Source organism: Ornithodoros turicata, chromosome 2 (assembly GCF_037126465.1).
Source record: "Ornithodoros turicata isolate Travis chromosome 2, ASM3712646v1, whole genome shotgun sequence".
NCBI lineage: Eukaryota > Metazoa > Arthropoda > Arachnida > Ixodida > Argasidae > Ornithodoros > Ornithodoros turicata.
The window spans coordinates 82,782,537-82,799,937 of NC_088202.1; the positions used below are offsets into that span (position 1 = coordinate 82,782,537).

Sequence of the window (17,401 nt, forward strand, 5' to 3'; positions counted from 1 at the left end):
CTCTCTCTCTCTCTTCACTATTCAGTTCTATTCAAGTGGTCAAATCGTCTCTCTTCATACGCACGGACGCAAAATACTAGAAAATACTCATATTTCTAGCACATCACAAAATAATTAATCGTGCACCGTAATACGCAATAATACGTAATACGTGATGATTACATAATAATAAAGAAAGACGCCCGTGTCGCCTGCGTTCCGGCCGATCCACACTGTTGGGTTATTGCCTTTACGAACAGGAACTACCCCGTCACCCTCCGTAAATACATTACTGCTCTTACGGCTGCGTACAGCGTAAACCGCGTAAGGGTAAACCGACGTACTGTATACCCTTTCCACGCTCCTTTCTCACGCTCCTAAATGTATGGTTTGCGCCTTCCGAACGACATGAGTGACCAGATTTCCACGGCTGGTTGGTCGGCAAAGAGAAGAAGTCTTTTCTTTCCGATCAAGCTTCCTTCGCGCCCTTCACTCTCTACCTCATGTCGCCGATCGAAGCATTTTCCCGAGAAATCCTTCCGCTATCGCTCGCCGACTTCCGCAGTGCTAAACCGAGGTCAGCGCGGTGACGGCAAATGGAGGGAGAAGACGATTAAGGTAAACATTTCACCTGACCTGCCGTAGTGCGCCGTCACAGCACCAGCAGTACGTCGCCATGTCTGCACATCCGTCATAGAATGCTCTAATGGCAGTCGCTGTATTCGCTGAGATTTAATAAAACTGTCACATATATGCCAACACAAGTGGGCGCAAACTGACAAAAAGGTGTGAGCATAGAAAGTATTACTTGGGCGAAACATCCGGTGTCTGCTTTTGTTTCAGTTGTTTTCGCCTAGCTACGCAAAGGGAGAAAATAAAGAGAGTCAATCGAAATTGTGTGGCGAAGAAGTGCTTACTACCAACGCCACCTAGGAATGAAGCCTGATCGCTTAAAACAACATGGCGTGGTCATTAGGAGTCCGCGAATCACTGCCGTGCTTCAGCAGCTGTAGCTATGGGGACGAGCCGCCATCAGCGGCTCGCGGAGCGCGTGAAGCCCCCTAGAGCCACAGAAAGCCATCTGCAGCGATTAGCTGAAGCAGACGACACCCCCGACCTTATATGTCCACATAGAAAGACAGGAAGAGGTAATGTAGCGTAGTGCAGTGTGTAGCTTTTTTTCTTTCTTTCTTTTGCGTTTTAGTCGTGACGCTACCTGATTTCAGCGTGGCCAACTACGGCGAGTAGTTTTCATCTTCACCACCACCACCACCAGGAAGAGATTATTAGGAAGGCTCTCGTCATACAGGTGACGTTGGTACGACGCAGTACTCGTGCGAGTTCATTACTCGATAACTGGTGCTCGAAATAACCATTCGTGCTTGCTGGGACCATTTTTACCAGAAACTTCCTCTCGTGGTGTTTCCGCACGACACAGTTGTACCATAGTGAATACTTTCAGACGAACTGCACACGGGTAGGTGCGAATTATAGAACAGTATGCGCAATAGAGGAGTAATCATAAACCCAGAATTAAGACTGTTCTAATGTGCAATCTGCTCTACGGTGGCACGGCTTACCGACAGCTTCCCAAGGGAGCCTCATTCAGCGAACGGGACACGCCACTCACTCGCCTCACATTCTCTCACTGTTCTGAGCAGCAGTTTCTCAGCAGTTACTTTTCATCGTGTCACGAATAGCCTAAGGACAATTTTTTCCCTTTTCCTCTCTTACTGCGATGAAGATAATCACTTCCTGACTCAGATACTTGAGCTTGCTACGCACAAAATTGCAACCACGCGTTGATGATTGATAAAGTGGTTTCCTGTTCCTCGTCGAGCACAATGCTCAATGCACACAAAACTGCCACACCAATTAGATAATCAAACATTAAAGAATTACCATTCTTCCCTCTGTTGCATCTTTATTACCCCTCTATCTCTCTTCTCTTAAAGGAGAGAAACGATTAGTATGCCGGGGACGTGCCAGTGCCTCTTTGTCTTTGACTCGAACAGAATGTAAGTATAGTGAAGCTGATACCTGAGCTCCAAGGCTGCCTCCACCCATGACTTCCATTCTCATTAGCGGGGCTCATTGGTAGCCCTTAGTGACCTTCTTCAGTGGGTCTTCGTGTTCGGAAAGCTTAGAAAGAAAGACTCAACTTCTGCGTCATTTCTCTTTCTGCTCCCTGAGAGGAATTGACATACGAGAAGCTGGTATCTGTTGATATCCCGTTTTTCTGATGATGTCCGTATTTACATAGAATTCCGTTTCTCTCAGTATTCTGTATTTCTTGATGTTACGTATAGCCCCGCCATTATTCAATTCCTAATGTGTTTACACGATGGACATTCCCCGGAATACTCCAGCGGGGAATATCCTGGGGCTCAGCCGCAAGAAACTCCGTAGCAGACGACTGGGCTGATGGTGTCGTCTGCTATGTGCGCAGTACGTCTCATACGGTCTTTAGGCTACGATAGTTCGTCTGTGCGCATTAGAGACTGTAAAACTTCGGGAAACCACGTGACCAAGTGTCTGTCCACTCAGAAGGCAGCAAGAAGGGGGTATTGCACCGGTATGGCACCCCGCTTGGGTCCACCCAAGAAACCAGGTGCACCTAACCTTGAGCTGCTACCCTCTTATTGGGAGAGGGACCATTGAGATCGCTTCACGGACAATAGGGGAGATAGGGAAACTAGAGGGCTGCGCAGATAGCTCACCTGCTCGCGTAGCGTATTCCGGTGCCGCACGAATGCTCAATGTAAGACGCAGTGGAGCTTTCGCCGAGCGGGCACTTTTTTTTTCTTCCTCAAGAATATTCCGTGAATATCTAGTGTGAATACGGCGGTGTAGCTAAGGAAGTATATACGTTCCAAGAATCTCTTCTGTATGATATTAGGACAGCTATTAACGGGATGTTAGAAAAAGGTGATACACCATGCTAATAAATGAGTCAGGAAACGACATTTTAAAGATTACTTTCTTTTATTAATAACGCGTCCTGGAGTAGCCAGTCCCGAGTGGCTCGAGACTACCATCTCCATTTTTTTCTTTTAAAATCAATCAATCAATCAAAGATTACTCGTGGCCCTGCTTAACAGATGAAGCAGTCCATAATGAAGGACCAGTATTTTCGGTTGAGCGGTGTCTTATAGCCGTTCAATTCAAGTTTAAAAAAAAGAACGTTCTAAAAATCAGGAATGCGCGAATGGACGTGACCTTGGAGGAACCGTTCGATCCGCTGTGGTGACAGGACGGAGGGATGAGCTCTAATGTGCCAGTGAAAATTCGTTTGCTACTTGCACGGCGCGCCGCCACATCGCATTTTCCAGCTGATTCCACCGGTTCACGCTACGAGCCCCCTGATTGGGACTCCCATCTTCTCCCGCTGCTACATGGGGTTCCTTTATCATCACTCGTTCTCTTATGGGAGTTCGGAAGGAGTGCGAGGGATTCTAGGGCGCGTGCAGGTGAAGGGCTCTCTCCCGGTCTCTACAGATCAGCCGTCATCACTGTTGTTGTTTAAGAACACGTGATGTTTGCCTGATAACCTGGTGCAGAAAGAAAACTCGGGCGCGCTCAGTCGTGTACGAGCCGTAGTGTTTACAGGAAAACGTCAGGACCTCCTATTCATTTGGTTCTTTGCGGGATTTTAGTGAAAAAACGGTACGCGTGGCCAAACTGGTTCGCCACGAACGACACAGCGAAGGCGCCGCGCGCCTCCCATCGCCGCTGCGCCTGGGGGTCTCTGGCGGTCTCTAGCTCCTCCACGGTGCTGAGTCCCCCTCTGGATGCACTCCATCGTCTTTGTAGGTCACGTTCACACTCGCACAAGTCGAAGTTGCCCTGCTGGTAGAGGGTAAGGGCTCGCTGTGCGCGCGCGCCGGCAGTCGAATAGGCGACTTCAGAAAATCCCAATGCTCTTTGCGCACGCGTTGCATCCTGGGAGATGACTGGAATGAACTGTCCTTCACGTTTTGTTTTCGCTAAACTCGACTCCTCGTGGACAATCGACCGAGAGAGAAGCAATCGAAACATCTTGGAGACCTTCTCCTCCTTTGTTACCAGCAAGTTCCCACAGTTCAAAGCGGCGCTAAGCTCTCTGGGACTTTCTGAAGTCATCTTAATCTTCTTCGACGCTCCCGTAGCTCTCTCGATCGCTCGGTGCTGGACTTCTTTTTGGGTTCTTCTCGAGCCGCCCTTTCTTCCGATTGCCGTTTCCTTCGATGCTGATCATATTTTAGTTTCATATATGCCGACATTCTGGCAAAATTTTTGTATGTCAACTTAAAATTTCAACAACAAGTTTATACAATTTTGGTTATTATTGTTAAAGCCGATATCGCTTAAGGTTCGGGTAGAACCTCTCAAGCGCTTTCCAACGACACCTTGACTGGCGTCCTAGCTTCACGCGTTAGCGAAATAAACGGCCCGCAAGCTACGTCCCTCTCGAACGCGCACGCCACACGCAGGGATTGCTGACACTTCGCACGCAGTACGTTTTTGAGATTATTTATGCGATCAGAGCATCAACAAACTCCTTAACCAGGACTGACACATATTAAATACCCGCCACATCAGTGATGTATACCGACACTAATCTGAAATGGCGACAATAAACCGAAAGGAACTACGTGACGAGGCATTACGAGTACTACGCACTCCGCAGCAGATTGTGAAGGATTTCTTGCAAATTTGTATTCGCCTACAACCTACGTGCAACCTGGCAGAAGCGAATCCCATCGGTCTTGCACACGAACACAAAAGAAGTAAAAATGAGTGTGAGAGAGGACGAATAGAAAGAGAAGCGACGTCTCATTCGTCTTTCTTTCAGTAAATAACGTGAAGCGTTCTTGGTTTCATCGCTCACTCATGCACTTGAAGGGCGGAGACGCCAACGGGAATATACGAGGCGTATTTATAGATTTCGGTATAAACACTTCCCCCTTCCATTTTCGTCGAAAAACCCTTTTTGGTGATCTGGGCCATTTTTCAATTATGGCCCAAAGGCTGAGCGATTCTTGGACGGATTTCTCGATGTGTGCAAACTCGAGGAGGGCAAAGCTGGCGAGCCATATTTGGCAATCGACTGGTATGGGGAAAGTTAATGGATGGAGAGTATTACGGTGTCGCAGAGGACGGAATAGAGATGGTTGAAAGCATTAGCATATGGATAGGGAAAATGTCGCTCTCGGTGAGGAGGGCCCACTCTGTAACGGTGCCTTAATTTTCAGCCTTACCTTTCCAGGGTTCAAAATCGAAACTCGAAAATGGGCAGTAGCTCTTGCAGTATAGACGAGTACAGCATGAGGCATTTACCACACATCGCATTGACAATTATAGTATAAAGAAGGATGTTGGTTCCTCTTCATTTCATAGATTCTTCTGCGCTTTACAAGAAGAAAGAAATGCAGCGTTTCTGTATTGTGGGTGCAGCGAAAGAGTGTTGCGTCACGAGCTGTTTTGCAGAAACATAACTTTTAAAGCAAAGTGTGTGTTTTGTCATCAAGCACTACATAACATAACTTTTAAAGCAAAGTGCACGGACCCATTAAAGACGCGGTACGCATGTCGATTCAGAGAAACTCACCGCATGGCTCTGTGTTGAGAAGAAGACGCTCCGATCCGCGGGTGCGAGTAAAGTTTACACGGCTACTCATTCAGGTAAATGCACCATTTTAGCATCTATTTTTCACGAGTGCAGTAAACGTCGAGTTCGTGTCGATGCACCCTGAAAACGATGACTAGAAGAGATGTAGAAAACACATGGTTACTGTGTACTATACGCGAAATCAACATGATCACTACACATAACGCATAGATACATGATGTATTTGTCACGAAATGAGGTCCTGGACCCTACTAACTGTGCTGAAAAACCAGGCGTTCCAGTTTCGCTGTCCAAACTGTGTGCGTTTCCAAGGTGGCATAGGTGCACGCTGGGCATGACACTTCAGTAATCAACGAATATTTTGCGCAAAGCGTTTTTATTTGATTTGATTTTGGTAGCGATAAAGGAAGGAAAAGGAACAGAAAAGCGACTACGACGCTTCCCAAAATTACGCCCTCCATCGCTCCGCATACACCTCCTCGAACTTCATCTCATACGACAACACAGAAACGCGATAACGCAACGAATGCAGAGCAAGGAAACACGAATTCGATAACGCACGCGAGCACACGAGGCTAATAGGCTATCTCCATTGCACTATACCGCACAGCGCGATAGCACACCATAGCGCTGAAAAGTCTAAAGCTGCCGAGAACGGCGTCCCTTCTCTTGGGTTCCAGAATACCTATATCGCGTTTATTATATCGAAGTTTTTATTGTCCAAGCGGTGGACAGCTACTGTAGGCTTCTAATCATTGCCTTGTACTCTCTGTCAGCGATTTCAACAGGTTTTTCACCTCTGGCTTATAATATAATGTTTCGTAGACGGTTGATTCTCTATATCCGCTACTTCGTCCTTATTATTCTGCATGCCCGTGCGTCCAGGGATCCACTGGATAATGATGATAGTAGAAAAAAGAAAAAAAATGTGGACGTAAGTTGCGACAAAGTGAGGATAGCTACCCCGTACACCTATACAGATAATTGGCTGACAAGATGTACACACAACGGAGAAAAGAGGAAAGAAAGAGGGAAATGAAGTATTGACTGGCAGTGGCAGGGTACGTCACTACGCAGTCGATGGGAAGCACTCGTCGTGATATCACATGTTCTTAAGAACGAAAAAAAAAAGTCTAATCATTTCGTTTCTTCAAGGAAACATTGGATTGTTTTCAAAGCAGCCGCTAGGTAATGCGATGTTGAGAACCCAGAATTTTCACGATATCAAAGGGTCGGCCGTCCACACAAGCCAAACTGGCTTCTATAGGACCTTGCGACTATCGGCGTGCTTGGAGCACAATGTGCAGGCAGTATGTGCTCGGTGTCCTCTACTAGTTCACATCAGTGAACTAACATTTCGTGGACTACGTCTGTAGATTTCCCATATTCTACGATGAATTCCAGTACTATTGGCGCCATACAGTCACTTCCCAAGACTGAGACCGGACTACCTCCATAGGTAGTTCTCTTACTTGATTACAATACACACCAAGGCTGACACCCGACTTTGAATCACAGTAGTGAATCATTAGTATTGAATCCTGATCTTAAAAATAAAGTTGTTGTTGTTGAATCACAGTGAATGTCAGCTGTAGCTCTCGACGATGTTCTGTGGGACAGTCTGCTTCTTCTTCCTCCTTCTGCAGCATCCATAGTAGCATTACTTCTCTGCTATACTGTGGCGCACCAGGGACGGATGCAGACCCAGACACTGTCGTCGATAGGGAGTACTGTTTTCGAACTGAAGATGGTAGAGCTGCCTTTCAGTGGTACACACCGGGCACAGCCTTGAAAATGTGGGGAAGTCCTTGTGTCCATGGGCGATAGAGGGCCGTTTGTAGCTGTGTTTTTGGTAATGCACGGTTTTCAATGTGTCAAGATTTTCAATGTGTCACCTTCCGTGCAGGTAGGCGCTCGTGATGCACGTGTGCACGGGGGAGGGGGATATGGCTGTTGAAAAAAAGAAAGAGAGGGAAGGTCAGGTGCGCACGGACTGGCGTTGCTGCACCATATGTTGCGTCCTCGGTTCGTCTAGAGGATGAAGACTTCTCTCTGTAGCTTCGAGATCCGCAATGTCCCTATAAGGTGGCAGCAGGGGCTCACTTCGTAAAGAAATACGTCTTGGAGGATGCGTGTGACGATCGAATGGCGCATTGGCGTTACCCTAACCAACCCACGGCGGCCCTGCCGTGGTCGCTCCTCGGGGTGCGGCCTTCGCTGGCTTCTAGCTTTCTCCTTCTTGCATTCCCCTTCTATTATTCATTTATTTATTTATTTTCTATCCCCGGCTCCGCGATACGAAAATGGTACGGAGTCGTGCGTATCTTTGGTCCTTCCACTTTTTCTCTCTATATTTTCCCCAAAACCACTCTGTCCCACTGTCTCATTTTTCACAGAGGAATGTAGCTACATTGGAAGTACATAAGGTACACTGAGGCAGGCTTTCGTCTTTTTGCTGATATGTCGCTTATCCCATGCAGTGTATTTAGATGGTAAGCCATCGTCTGCCAAATGAGCGATCTATGTATGGTGTGTAGGTACGTTGTGGACATTACCAAGCCAGGAGCGGGTAATACGACGCAGAATGTTGACTCTCGCTTCGGCTCTTCCTTTAAGATGTTTGATGTCGGCAGCTCATAAGAGCTGCGCATCGATTACTACTTCCAAGAAGCTGTGGCAAGAAACACTCCTTATTGACTGGTCATTGAGACCACTTTCTTTCACCGCATTCGTATACGTTCAACTTTAATACTTAGCAAAGCAATGACCCACACATTTTGAACTATTTTGTGTCTGCCTCGTGGAACCAGTGAGCCATGCATTTCCAATCAGTGGAAGTGCTGTTGTGAGCACAATTCTGGAACTTTGTGCACACATGGAAATCCCGAGCGCGTCACACCTCAGTGCACTTTTAGCGCATCCTTTGTTATATCACCAGGGAATACACGAAATAATCAAATAAACCTAAATAAAGTGTAATCGAAATTTCATTTAATCAGAACAGTATGCGGAGTAACTTTCATGACTTTTTTCTTTTTCATGGCAAGGAGCTTTTACGATGATTTACGTTGTAATTGCGAAGCACAAAATTAGATCGTGTGCTAGATATTGCGTACCTGCGGACAGTGCGATCGCGAGCGCGCCCTCATGGAAACTGCTCTCCAACGCGTCGATCAACGCCAGTTCGACTTGGCCAAAATTCTCGGGCCATGGTCGGACCCCTCACGTCAGATGCAAGGTGCAAAGCATCGCAAGGTGAATCGAACAGAGCAAAGTTTGAAAACATCGAGGAAGAGTCTTCGAAGCTCACGTTCGACGCTGAACATATCAACATTGAAGAACTCAACTGAACCACAATGAGAATTATACAAATACGAATTCTTGAATGAGATGACCCTTCACGAGAGGTCAAAGATACATATAGGCTGTCCGTTGAGTCATATAGGAATGATTTGGGGGCAATCTGGAATTGAAACTTCAACCGAACCAGTGAGCAGTGAAGTAATGCACTACAGTACATTCGTATGTTCAGAGCATTTTCCAGGTGCCGACATCTTGATTGTTATCTCGTTGTACAATATGATGGACGGTACAGCGTCACGAGATGACCGTTCTCGCCAACATTCGCGGATGCACCCGGGTTACGGTAGCAGCAGTGCGTAAAATAGTGAAATCTTCCTTTCAGTCTTAGATCTACGTCTCAGTTATTGTCCTTGCCCATGCTATATTCTTCTGAGCGTTGCTGCGATAATAGTAACGGATGCACGCGCGGTACCCCATGAACGGCGATCTATTTTAGGCTCTTGTGAACCAAGGAGCTTCAAGTAGCTACGTATTTCTCTTATAGCACATGAATAGACAAAGCTCTTAGGGCCCTCTAGTCGTGCGCGGTACATGTACATCGCTTCAACGTTGAAACTCGGCATCAACCACGGAATCGAATAAGTGCATTCTGTTCTAAACTAGATATGCCCTATTTGAGCCGGGCTAAACATACATCTATTGGAAAGCGGAAATATTTTGGATCGAGGAAGTTTACGGCCCATATGTGCCGTATGTTACTTGAAAGCCAATGGCTCACAATGCTATCATCGTTTGATACTCATCTCGTTGTCTCGCTCTGTTGACAACCACTCTGTACAAAGATGGCCTTTGCTTTATTGCTCTCCCCCTTCTCCTTTCTTTTTTTTTACTTAGCCAACCAGGGTCGCGAATACCAATAACAAATGTATCGAGCATAGAATTGTTTTCATCAAATTTCGCAACCAAGTACGGACCAAAGATCCAAAGTGTTAGTAGCGTCGGCAGTGATTTATCCATATCCCCCTACACCCCGTAACACCCCTAGATGTTCCTGACACCCCCTAACTTTTTCACCTGTGTACCCCCTACAGGGGGTGCCCTTGCGATTTCAGCTTTAGACACATGTCGGTAATAATATCTTAAGCTGTAATGACGTAACTATAATAATGACCCCCCCCCCATTTTTTCCAACACCCCTCCGTGCTAGGGATTTTGGATAAACCACTGAGCTTCGGTATTCAAAGGCTCCTAGGTCATCCCAAGTCTCGTACTCTTTGCTATAGCAGTCCAGCGAATTGTTTAATTATTGTTTATTGTGATTCGGCAGGTGTGGATAAAAACTGGCTCATCGCACAACCAGATTTTCAGCTGTAGTTCCAAACGCAAAGCTGGTGGTGTTTTCAGGAAACACTCTGTAGAACATCATATACAGACTGCAATGGACCATTTCCAAGTATGCGTCGCTCCTGAAGTCACCGTGAGAAGTGGCTGGGCATGCGCATACGCGTACCCAGGAATGGTACAATTAGTGCAATGGTAGTACAATTAGTACATTAGTAGTAATGGTCACATTTCATATAGAGTGCAACTCGTCCTTTGGATATATGAAAATTGCCACAAAAAGGCGTACGCCCCCATCTGTCTTCCAATCACAAGCGATAACCCCATCATTCGTGGCAATGGTTGGCGCACAGCGTGCTATGCAGTGAAGTTCTGTTCTTAGAGTATACACGATTTAAAAAAAAAGAAGAAACTTGCAAAGACACTGTCTTCTGTCGTCAACGCACTTCCGATCAGCTCATTTGCATTTTAACAACGTCGTTATATTTGCCACCGCAGCCCTGGCCGTTATTGACAGTGTGAGCTGCCCTGTATCCTGGTCACCTCTGCCCTTTCGCAAGTTCCTCCCCTGCATCCTTTGCCTCAGCTTCCGGTGCGCCCTCCGCCGCTTTATCTCTCTTGGCACTCTCCTTCCCGCAAGAGAAGTACCCTCGCCACGAGAGGGCACAGCACGCTTTTGCAGGCTTCGCTCGTTCGTCATTCCTATCTCGATATTCCCCATGGCGTTTTCCACGTTTTTCCCCCACGACAACTGAGGCACAAAAATGAAGTTCGCTTACAAAAAGTGCATTCAAGCAAATCATAACATGAATGAAGATCGCATTCTCCCACGCACGCCACCCCAATAGCCTGGCTATAGTAATACGAAGGCCTCCATGCCCCATTCGTAGTTCACCTTTGTGCACGGCGTGGCGCATTCAATATAAAGTTGCTCCTGAAGTCTCGGGCATCGTGAATTACTCCGAGGAACGTAGAGTTCCGTTTCGGCCATAAATCGTAAGAGTAAGCGTGAAATGTATTGGATTGTAATTTCAAGAAAAGTGAGTGGTGGAGAGTAGAAAATGAGCAGACGCGGCGGGTCAGCGCGGAAGTAGAAAGATTGTTGGAGCTAGATTCAGGCGACGTGCCACAATACGTGATAAAATAATGATCGTCTGCAAAGGGCGAGGTAAGATAAGTACGATAAGGGCGGGCAAGCCCCGAGTGAGATATGAGGCATGTTTTCAGATTCCACGCTCTCTTCGTGAAACGCCACCACACGACACGCGCATGGCCAACCACTGCACAGGATGATACCGTTATCACTCCTAACTTGTGAAAAGCGGAGGGCGTACGCCTTTTTGTGGCAATTATCATGACTGCATAAGTGTCACAAAAAGGCGTACGCCACTCGTCTTCAGCAAATCAGGGGAGAGAACAATGTTATACTGGATGATGGCTTTCTAGGAGCGTGTCATACGGTGAAGATCGTTTTGAGAGTACACTGTTAAGACACTGGTGGGGGGTGGGGGGGGGGGGGGATGTCGAGATAGGCTTGCCGGTGATGGCCACACGCGAGTGGGCATCTGGGCATCGTCACGACTATAGAAAAAAAAAGTGGCTGAAGAGGTGAAGGTGAAGTATATACAGGATGAAACCGATGAGACCGAAGCGCACTGTGGATGAAAGTTACGCTAAAGGGGTCTTTGCGCAAAGCCCATTCTGTTAAAACAGAACTTCACCACATAGCACGTTCCTAGCCAACCATAATTCCGAATGATATCATTATGTGCGTGCCCTGATTTGTTGAAAATGGGAGGAGGCGCCTACCCGGGACACGTTATGCATGTCAGAGATAGGCGCCTCCCCTGTTTTTGAAAAAAACAGGAGACCGGATGATATCATTCGAAATTATGGTTGGCTAGGAGCCTGCTATGTGGTGAAGTACTGTCTTGAACGTATTGCTTTCTGCGTCAGGTAAACTCGAACGCATACGACTGCACTCCCTAGGCTCTTAAGAAGTCACGAGACAAGTGAGTGGGACGCTGGATATCAGTAGTTTGTCCAGAATCACAGACGTGGGGGTGGGTAGCAAAAAAATTGGGGGGGGTCAGCATTACAGCTATGTCGCACAGAAAAAAATTTCGGGGTGTCGTCAAAAATTTGGGGGGTGTTGGGCGGCCTGGATAAATCACTGCTGGATGGAGATGCCAGGCTACGGTTTTGGGGCATTCAGCGCATAATAGCAAACAAGGAGATCATCATCCGGGGAGGAACAAGAAGAGAATAACGACACGTAGACGACTTTCAAGAAGGCACATTTAAAAACAATCGCAGCAGAAAGTCACACGCCGTTCAAGGCGAAGTCAAATCTTAGAAAGAAGTGGTCCCAAGAGTAGCCCCTCTTGCACGAACCGTCAACCTCATTATCATGTCTTCACGCAAAACGTAGCTTTACCCACTAGAGCGAAGTAAGTCAAGCGAGACCACCATGTGTACCAGTTCTATAGAGTGCACATGTGATCAATCAAAAATATTCAAAGATACCGCTACATTTGAATTTGAAGCGTTCGAGGAAAGAAACACACGAGGTAAAATGTCTTCTTCTATGTTCGAGTAGTTGTGCTCTGACAAAAGCGATGAGATTGTATGCTGCGTTACTTGGCAGTTCTTATTGGTATGGTATCCCATGCTGTTGCTATGGTGATCAAGGCAGTGGTGGTATGATGACTAGCATTGTTCTGATGATCGGTCTCTCTAAGGGACTTCCACCATCTGTTAAACTCTGAGCGACGAGCCTTAATGCGCCCTTGAACGTGTGTAACCTCGGTACATGTGTGGTTGATAAGGTATAGAGGATTTAGTGGTCATCGTGTTCTTTTTTTAGTTGCTTGTTTGTACAAATATTCTTATATGTACATATGTACAAACAAAAACAAACGAGATTTCGTTAGCGGTGCTCCCTTTTTTACAGTCAAACCTCACTTTACGAACACCCTTCGTTTCTCAGAAAATCGTTCGTAAATCGAGGTATTCGTAAATCGAGGTCCGAGGTGTGCAGTGCACAAATACCTCACAAAACCACGGGAAATTGATTTGAATAAGTTTTACTTTTGAAAATACTGCGTAATTGTGCTTTGCGCCATACTTTCTGCACGGTCTATCCTGTTTAGAAGAGATGACAGAAGTCTGACACTTGACTCATCCACCCGGTCCTCAAAGTACGGTATCGCGCGTGGATGAGACTGTTTCCAAAGGCAAATAACACGCTTGTCACAGGCTGTCAGGGATGAACGCCTTCTCTTGGAACGGCAAGATGTTTCCATCTCGGAGACCTGGTCCAAACTGACAACCGTTCGGCTGTAAACGCCCGAATTATTCTTTCACGAAATGGTGAATCATGTTTGTGGAACGTAGCGGCGTTGGGACATTGTATGTTTGACCTTGGCAGCATGTACTGAGGAACTTTCATTATCCTCCGGTCCATTGGCCTGTCCTCTGTACATTCATAACGCCCGTTCGTATATCGAGGTCAGAATGGCTTGGCTACTTTGGGTCCGTTCCCTAATAATCCCTTCATAGTTCGGATATCGAGGGTTCGTAAAACGAGGTCAAAATACACGGAAAAAGTTTGGTTCCCTGTGGAGCCGTTCGTAAGTTGAGGGAATTCGTATATCGAGGGTTCATAAAACGAGGTCCGACTGTATATCCCTATGATATATACTTAGTACTCTTCGATAGATCCGAAATAAGAATTATCAGAGATACACGGCGATACAAAAATGAAGTCCCAAAAATGGTGCTCCGAGGAAACTTGCGCCAGATTTCCTGAACTCAGAACACACGTATGCTCTTAGAAAAATGGCAAATAATTTATTCACCCTAGAAAAGAAGAAAAAATAAGGGCAACCGCCTACACAACCTGTACTGAGCGCGTACGGCGGTTTACCCCATGTCCACTTAGGTCTCTTCTTAAGGTCATAGAGGAGGAGACGTGATTTTAACACATTACTTGCCATGTGCTTTGTGTTCTGGAGTAGCTGATCTCACGCTAGGTGGAGCCTACATCTCCATATTTTTCTCTATTACCATCCTCATCATCGCACTAAGGAGTGCAAACATGAACCCCAGCCCTATTCATGGACATAATATCCTTGGAGGCAAGCTATGCAGCGGCAAACAGCAAGTCATTTGTGCTCCCGAAACGAGCCACACCCAAGAAAACGGACCAATGCTCGAAGGAACACATTCTCGTTATTTACCCGGAGCTTCGTGTTGTCCTCAAACCACATATGCAATGCGCGTCGAGGCACTCGAATTTTTGAAGACAAAGAGTGGACGTAGGGCGTGCCACCCTCGCCCAGTTTAAAATATGTACGATGTGCACCTGTCCAGGGGCTGACGATTGAAGCTCCCACATGGCCTTCAATTATGAAGCGGGTAAATGGGCCGCAAAAATATCGATGCACTCTCGCAGTTGTGCGAGAGCTGCGCCGCTGCGATTCCGCAGAAAATACACATTCACGGATGGTGTAACAAACAGACGGGAAGAGTTAGCTAAGAGCCAGCAGGGAGGAACGGAGAAGTTGGGATATCCTGTGTTAAGCACTGCGTGTTTTGCGGTAATTTGTTCTTGTGGTTTTGGTTTGAGATTTCCTTGCAAAGATGGGATCACTAGACGCTGTCGTCAGCGTGAGTAGCCCATGACTCCTATATAAAGGATAGACGATAGTTTTGTGTGCTTTTGCACGGAAATACTATTCTATGTCATTATGAACATGTCTCTCTCTCTCTCTCTCTTTTTCTATAATAAAATAACCTGCTTAAGGGCAGGGGCAGCTAGTAGGGTGATTCAGCCTACGAGTACGTCTGCTATTCCAGGTTATCCGGAAGTATAAGGATCACACCGAAAATCAGGACATGAGCCAAACCTTTTATGATATGCTTTCTAGTGCAGGGAACTATTCTGAAATGTTTTCTAAAATCTCTCGCATATAATTAACAAACTTGTGACGCATAATCATTTAAGCCTGGTCCGCAGTATTGCGTTTCAATGCGTCCGTCAGCACTGCGTCCGTCTCCTAACCCACGCAAGCCCCTTCGAAAGCGACGGACGCATACGTTCGCCGAGTTCAATTTTTGGACGGGGCGACGCAAGAAATGTCTGTCTTTGCCCGATAACCGTGCCGCCGCGCGCTCGTATCTTCTTTTACTTCACTTCGGCTGTAAGACATTTCTCGTAAAGCAGTGTCGCAAAAATGCGGACGTGAATTTGAAACCCATTCGTCCGTCACACAGAGACGCCGACGGACGGACTTACTGAAACGCAATAGTGCGGTCCAGACTTTAATCTAGACAAAAATGACGACATAGAGGTTAAAACGACGAAAGTCGTGTGTCATTCGAAGCTGAAGTTATTCCAAAACACTTTCGGAGACAAGCTCGCACTTTGTGTTGAGCTTCTCCTTGTCCCGCGCTCAGGAGCGTCTTTGCAACGCGTTACCGTTCAATGTTTCACTGCTCCCCCCCCCCCCCTCAAAAAAAAAAAAAAAACTGAGCGACGCTAAAACGTGACATTTCCTTTCACCTCCTCAGATCAGCCCTATAGAAGCCTGTCTACGCTAAATGACACCGATTCTGGGATGAACATTACCGGAATAAGCTCCATCTGGCTAAACCTATCATAGGAAGTCACAAGCGTCGTTTTGAAAGTCAGCTACACGAAGCTTTATTTCGCCCACTGAGGATAGGACACACATACAGAACACACCAGTTTTTACTCTGCTTGTAACTTGTGTCTTCACATGTGGTTTTTATTCTCTCGCGTCAGCCTTTTAGTCCCACCCCTGTGTAGTATGTTACTTTTAACGTGGTTGTTTCACTTATAACAAGTTCCATCTTTTCTTAGCATTGTGTTGTCGAACATTTTTGTCGTTGCTTGTGCGCCGTAAAAACCCCAATCACGACCATCATCACCAAAATTGCTGAGGAGCACAAATTATTTCAGAGCGCCTTCTCACTGAATTCCCGACTGGAAGAAAAAAACAAAACAAAACCTTACCACAACTGTATCATAATGGCAGTGGAATGTAAACTTGGCATCAAAGCATTGATAAAGTCCTCGATAAATCTAGATTCTTTGTAGCACAGCTCCATGCATGCTCAGTTAGAAGTATGCAGGGTCTGCTCCTGTAAAGGGTACTTCGTTGGAATAAGTGTCTGGTTGCGGCAAAGCTAGGTTTACGTTTCGTAGCGGTCTTTTATTAGCGAAGCAAGAAGTAATGACGTTTACTCGCGTGTCTTTGACGTATGCGGAACATGCGGGAAAACGTTATTGTGACGCGTCGGCGCAGCACAATGCACTTCACACCCTCTCACCGCATGCGGAGGTACGTGCGCTTCTATGAACACACAAAATCGCCGTCGAGTTCGTTGGTTGGATGAACGGAAGTAAAAGAGCGTTTGCAACGGTAACTTCAAGTTTGTTTGTCGCGTTTGGATTGCAAACTGCATGACAATTGTCTTATAATATGGAGGTTGTATCGACAGCGTGTTGGCATGTATGCTCCCACGGTTCCTTCCGAAATAACCTGAAAACACGCTAATACTTCCAACTGCTAAGATCTAGAACCCATTAAGATGTAAATGAGGCCCGTGTTTGAATTCGCCCGTATTTCGAGCAAGGCACACTAGACATCTTATTTATCGTGCTTTGAGTGGAAATTCAAATCTCAACGATATTAAAGAGACAGAAAAAATATTCATAGAGGTTCGGGAAGGAAGAAAATCTGCCTCTGTTTTTCCACAAGCCCATCAGCAAGACATCATCGGTTCTCAGATGCGCTCGTTGTGATTGGTATCGCCTCCTTTCTCATCTATTGCAAAATATTTCGCATTCCTGCACTTTGCCAGTGTTGACACCCCGTGTCCCAGACAAAGAGTAAAATTTACTCCTGTTTGTCCATCAGCGCAAATCACGGCAGTTGTGGATTCGAGGGTTAACACAGGGTATATCAATGACGCTGAGGAAGCCGGTATCCACACATTTGAATCTGAAAGGACTACGTAAGGACATGTAGGGTTAAATGTCATTGGCGTACAGGCTAATCCGCTCATCCTCGGTCACATTAAGCTAGGGCGTAGCCATGTGTCTCTCTTCATCTACGCACGGCCCATATCCACATTTTA

The 17,401-nt window shown here is 46.4% G+C and overlaps 1 protein-coding gene across 1 annotated transcript in view; it reads right to left on the reverse strand.

Annotated features, from left to right (window-relative positions):
- The window catches only part of LOC135385627 (uncharacterized), a 236,316-nt gene that overhangs the window by 170,447 nt on the left and 48,468 nt on the right, over positions 1–17,401 (reverse strand). The window lies entirely within an intron of this gene.